Genomic DNA, 6178 nt, shown 5'->3' with positions numbered 1-6178 from the left:
GTTGTTTCTAAAACAAGATTAATCAAATTGATCTTGTTTTTTTTAATTTTTTGATATTTTTTTACAGGAAACAATACAAAAATGATTATCAAGAATATCATTTTTGCCCTAATATCAAAGGTCTTTCTAGAAAAAAACATATTTGAATTCCAACTTGAATTTACTTGTTAAAAAATATGATCGTGTTTGGAAATAGCATTTTAGCTTAGAGTAAAGCTGACAATTTACACAAGGTTTATGTCTATTTCTTCTGCTTTAAACCTACTCCAGACTTCTCTGTCTGCTCGTATGAATGTAACACATCATAAGTGTTGTATTTTCCAGTGAAAAAGGACTAAATATTAAATGAAACAAATGTCAATGAAATGCAAAGTAATCTCTTCAGTAATCAAAATACTTTTTGAATGTAACTGTGTTATAATTACCAATTATATAAATTGTATCTTACAATTTTGTACTTTTACTTTTGTATTTTAAATACGTAATCCCATTTCATGTATTCCGTTACTCTCCAACACTGACCCTACTTACGTCCATTATTTCAAGACCCTCACAGGGGATCTGAAATGAAATCTTTTACTTCTATAAACATTTCTCTGGTTATTTCAGTTTAAGGTATAGTTGACCCCAAAATGAAAATTCTCTCATCTTTTACTCACCCTCATGTCATCCCGAATGTGTATGAATTTCTTATGCAGAACACAAATGAAGATTTTTTTTTTTGTAGAATATCTCAGCTCTGTTGGTCCTCACAATGCAAGGGAATGGTGACCAGAAATAAGAAGTTCCAAAAGGACATATAGGAAGCATAAAAGTAATCCATATAACTCCAGTGGTTAAATCCATATCTTCAGAAACGATATGATAGATTTGGGTTAGAAACAAGCCAATATTTATATCCTTTAAATCTACACATTAATTTCCACATTCTGATGTGGAGGTAGTTTAAACATTCAGCCACCTACTGGTTCAGACTGGTCAAAGGTGGAGACCCTGTCTCATAGAACAAACGTTACTATAACAAAATATTTGCAAACTGATTTTTACATGTGATGTTCTACGTTTCGCTGCAGTCTCCATGGTGAAATTAACACTAGAGGCACTACAACAACTGTTTGTTTTATTCACTTACACACAAATCACGACTACAATAGCTGATTTTGACTTTATAAACAGTATAAAATCTGATTATGACTTTATAAACTTTATAACATCTTTTTATTATTATTATTTGGTTTTGTGAAACAAAAGGAGATTTGGAGGAGATTATTAGGCATTACTGACTTTCATTACATATGTAAAGTGAATGCAAACTTCCTTCCTAAGGACAGTCAGATATGTTGCAGTCAACATGACTAAATGATAATGATAATTTTTTTATATCTTTAGGGGTCAATTATATCTTTAGCCTAACCAATGCAAATCAGTAAATTCTAATGGAATATGACCTCAAACCAATGATATATATATATATATATATATATATATATATATATATATATATATATATATATATATATATATATATACAGGTCCTTCTCAAAAAATTAGCATATTGTGATAAAGTTCATTATTTTCCATAATGTAATGATACAAATTAAACTTTCATATATTTTAGATTCATTGCACACCAACTGAAATATTTCAGGTCTTTTATTGTTTTAATACTGATAATTTTGGCATACAGCTCATGAAAACCCAAAATTCCTTTATAACTTGCTGATGCAAAGGTAAACTGTCAGCATGAGGTGGAGTTTTTTTTACATCAGGGATCCTGCTATGATAGAGGAGGCCACTCCCTCAATAATATGCCAGTCTTTTGGCCTATCTTAAAGGAGGAGTTTGTGAGGCTGTATGACTCTTAGAGATGGCAGTGAGCACCCTCTGGAGGAACAGACTTCCAGAATAACACCAGCTCAGGCTACATGCCCCTGCTGCAAGGTGATGAGGTGTGACCACAGCCAAAACTAAGACCATAGCACATTTGCCACTTTCCTCATTTATTGACCCTGTAGCAATACCTGGTATCATTAAACATTATATACATGTGCTATTCAGTATGTTTGATGTTACTGCTGTTCTGTCAAGTAATTCAACAAAAAGTTACATTTATCACATTTTCTATAATCATTGCTAGAGGTTCAAGCTGTGAGGGATCTACTCAAGTTGCCAATCTGTAAATATTTTCTCTTTGTTCCACATGGTGATTTTGACTATTTCTCAGTACGCTATAGACCTAGGCTACCACTAGATGATGCTGTTGGTTTAGGCTTCAGGCATAACACGACCTTTGCGAGACTTGGCATGTTACTGCGTCTAATGTCTGCTTTTTTATTTTAATAGAAGGCTAGTATAATTGTCTTTTGCTGGTTGTGTTTTTTTTTTTCACTCTGTTCTTTCAAGCAGCTGTTTAAAATTGAGGAAGATTTTTCTTCTGCTTGAATGTGGAATTTTGATTAATGCATAAATTTAACAAGACTGTGTGTGAGATTGTCTTTGTCCCCAGTTGAACTCTCTCTTAACACACTAATGATGTATCAGAATGTTACAACAGGATGGGAATTCCAAGGCCAGAATGGACCTTTTTCACATTCCCGGATTTGGAACATGGAAGTAAACTATAGCAGGGTAAACTTTCCAACTTTCCAAAGAGGAAATAAAATAAAAATAGATAGAGATGAATTACTGTTGACAGAAGAGAGAAAGATGCCAGATATACAACCTAAAAAGCTGTATTTGAAACCCCACTGCAGCAGTGCTGACTAAATCTTTTATATATTTATTGTATTTTTTAATTAATGATTTAATAAATTATTATAACACAAACAACAATGGGTAGCACTTTGCAATAAGATTCTATTTGTTAACATTACTTAACATTAGTTAAAAGCGCTGATTTAAAATTATATATATTTTTTTATTAAATGATATGCAGAAAACGTCCCTATTTCCTGTCAGATATCACTGAAATAGGTGCCATGAAATATCACACCGGTCTCTGTAACATGCCTAGGCTCAGTAAACAGTGGGGGGAAAATGTCAGTCAGATCAATTGGTTAGTCAATCAGAAGACTTTCTGCCTGTCACTCATTGTGCACCTTCATGGGGCAGCCAACGTCCGCTCATATAAGTGTAGGTATGGTATCCTGCTTCCCGAAAAGCTCAGGGTCGGAAGGCTGCTCAGAGGGACCCATCGTCCACCATCTGCTCAAACACATTGCTCAAATCTACTTTGCCTGTGTGTATGTGCATGTCTTTGAAGTGGTGGGCTTTGGAAAGAAGGGCGCAACTAATTCAATGGCTGGTCTGGTGGAAGTTTCAGAACGGCTAAAGTTGCTTACAGCACCTTGAACAAGAACTAACAATGAACAGCACTTTAGCAACATTTATTCATCTTGGTTAATGTCAACATATACTAGACTAATACATTTTGAAATCGAAAAGTTGTAAATGTTAGCAGTAGTTAATGCATTAATAACTAACACAAACTAACAATAAACTATTGTATTTTCATAAATCAACATGAAACAAATTTTATAAATGCTGTAAAACAACACGGTTCATTGTTAGTTCATGATACCTAACCACAACCTTTCTATTCATCTTGGCTCAACTACACTAATGCCAACCAGGAACTTGGGAGTGGTGGTGACCAGGTGACCAGCTTAACTTCAATGACATCGTCTCAACAACTGCCCGGTCTTGCAGATTCACGCTTTACAACATCAGGAAAATCAGACCTTTCCTGTCTGAATATACTATACAGCTCCTGATCCAAGCTCTGGTCATTTCAAGACTAGACTACTGTAATGCCCTGTTGGCTGGTGTGTTTAGGAGGAGGGTGGGGCCTGGCCGTGACGTGGCTAAGGGCCGGGCAACAGTGTATCTGTGCGCCAGCGAACCAGGTTATTCCTTTCTCTCCACTCTCGCTGTCGCTCTGCTTTGCCCTTTCCCTTCTGATCTCTCCCCCCCTCCTCTCGTCCCCCTCCCCAGCCCTAGAGAGGCGGGGAAAGCCTACCGGCCTTGGGGTGGGGGGTGTGGTGTATGTCATGCAGAGGGTTCCCTGGCCTGAGGCAAAGGAGGGAGGAGTGTGACGAGGACGAAGGCGGGGCTGGGCCATGATTATGCATGCCCGACCCCCAATCGGGCTAATCAGTCGAGGAGAGGAGAGGGATAAGTGCAGCTGGACGCGGCAGTTCGGGAGAGAGAGAGCCACATGCAGCTGCAGTGTGTGCATTTGTGTTTATGTTTTAATTCCTCATTAAACATTATTTTGATGGTTCGTCTGGTTCCAGCCTCCACCTTTCCCCATTTGAACCTTGTTACAGCCGGTCTACTAGCATGATTAAGCTGCTGTGCATCTGGTCTTCAATCAGCCAAAGAGGGCTCATGTCACCCCACTGATTTCACTCCACTGACTGCCAGTAGCTGACCGCATCAAATTAAAGGTTTTGACTCTGGCTTTCAGGACAGCCAATGGAATAGCACCCTCTTTGATTCACTCCTCCAGGTCTATGTCCCAACTCGCTCTCTGCGGTCAGTGAATGAGCAGTGCCTGGTGGTCCCGTCGCAAAGAGGCACAAAGTCCTTTTCACGATCGTTCACTCTCTCTGTTCATCTATGGTGGAATGAGGTTTCAACCTCCACACGATCTGCTGATTCCATTTAAGAAACAGCTGAAAACACATCTGTTCAATGAGCACTTAACCAATCTATACTAAATGCACTTACTATTTAACAATGAAAAAAAAATCCTTGTCTGTCTCTCTCTCCTGGGATAGCATCTTTATTACTCCAGCCACCGTAAAAACTTGTCAATACAATTTTGCAGATGTTGTTGACTTTTGTATGACAAATTGCTTGTTATGTTTCTCATTTGTAAGTCGCTTTGGATAAAACTAAATGTAAATACCTACATTTACTAATGTTAACGAATAAAACATTATTGTAAAGTGTTTCTGAATAATGTTATAAATGTACACACACACATACGTATATATATATATATATATATATATATATATATATATATATATATATATATATATATATATGTTTGTGTGTGTGTGTGTACTGAATATGTAAAATAAATGCTACAAATGCTGTGAATTTAGCTTAAGTTGTATTGATCCCAGAATATTCCTTTAAGGCGGAAATGTGTCATCACAGTCTGTGAAAGGGTGCATTAAGATGTTCCTGGCATTTATAATGCAGTGATTAGGTCTCTCTCTTCCTCTCATATTTCTGCTGTTTCCTGCACAACTGGACAGCATTGACAGATATGTTGACATAATTACACTTTTAGTATGACTCAGAGGGTTCCTCAACCACACGCAGACTAACCAAACTTGAACTCCCTTCTGCAGGTTTGCAGTTGTGGTGAAAGTGTAGAGCGGAATCTGGGTATCCGTACTAGAGCACCCTGTGGATAAAAGCAATTAAATACCAGGCACAGACACAATGGCATCTGTGTCCTGTCAAACTGTACTAATAATCATGTTATCTGGTTTATGAAGACACATTTTTGGAGAATAAAGTAACATTGTTAAGCTCATAGCAAAATATTTAATTTTGTTATTACCAAAGATGTTGTTTGCACTCCCCCAACACAGACAGATGCACACAAAAACTGATGATGTCATCTCCTGAATGTCAGTGAATGTCCTCTCAAAGAGCCACAGTGCCAGTTTAATCAAAGCCCATCTAAGGTCATAATACTGTGGCATTTGCAGAGTGTTTGTGTTATTTGAATAGCTGATTATCAGAGTATGTCTGATGGTAGTAACTCTCTTTGAAAGTGTTTCTTTGTTGTGATGTTAAACAAAATATGTTAATTTAATGAGGTAAAATACCTGTTTGCAAGTGTAATGTGCTATTCAAAACAACTTATTTGATTCAAAATAGAATTAGGTAATTGTATTATCCTTTAATGTAATTATTAATATGCAAGTATAAATAAAAAAAAAAAATCACTGCCATATTTTGCTCTTGCTACAGTATATAGACTACCTTGGCCATACTCTGATTTCCTTAGAGAATTCACAGAATCAATAGGCTCGAAATATGTTGATTAATGAAGCTAAAGTTAGATTAGGAAAAAATCATTATAGTCTAAAGGCACTCTGGATCCACGATAAATTGTCCTGTCACAAACATGGCTTAGCTGAACCGTCTGAGT

This window comes from Xyrauchen texanus, chromosome 11 (assembly GCF_025860055.1).
Source record: "Xyrauchen texanus isolate HMW12.3.18 chromosome 11, RBS_HiC_50CHRs, whole genome shotgun sequence".
NCBI lineage: Eukaryota > Metazoa > Chordata > Actinopteri > Cypriniformes > Catostomidae > Xyrauchen > Xyrauchen texanus.
This window is presented reverse-complemented; position numbering follows the sequence as displayed.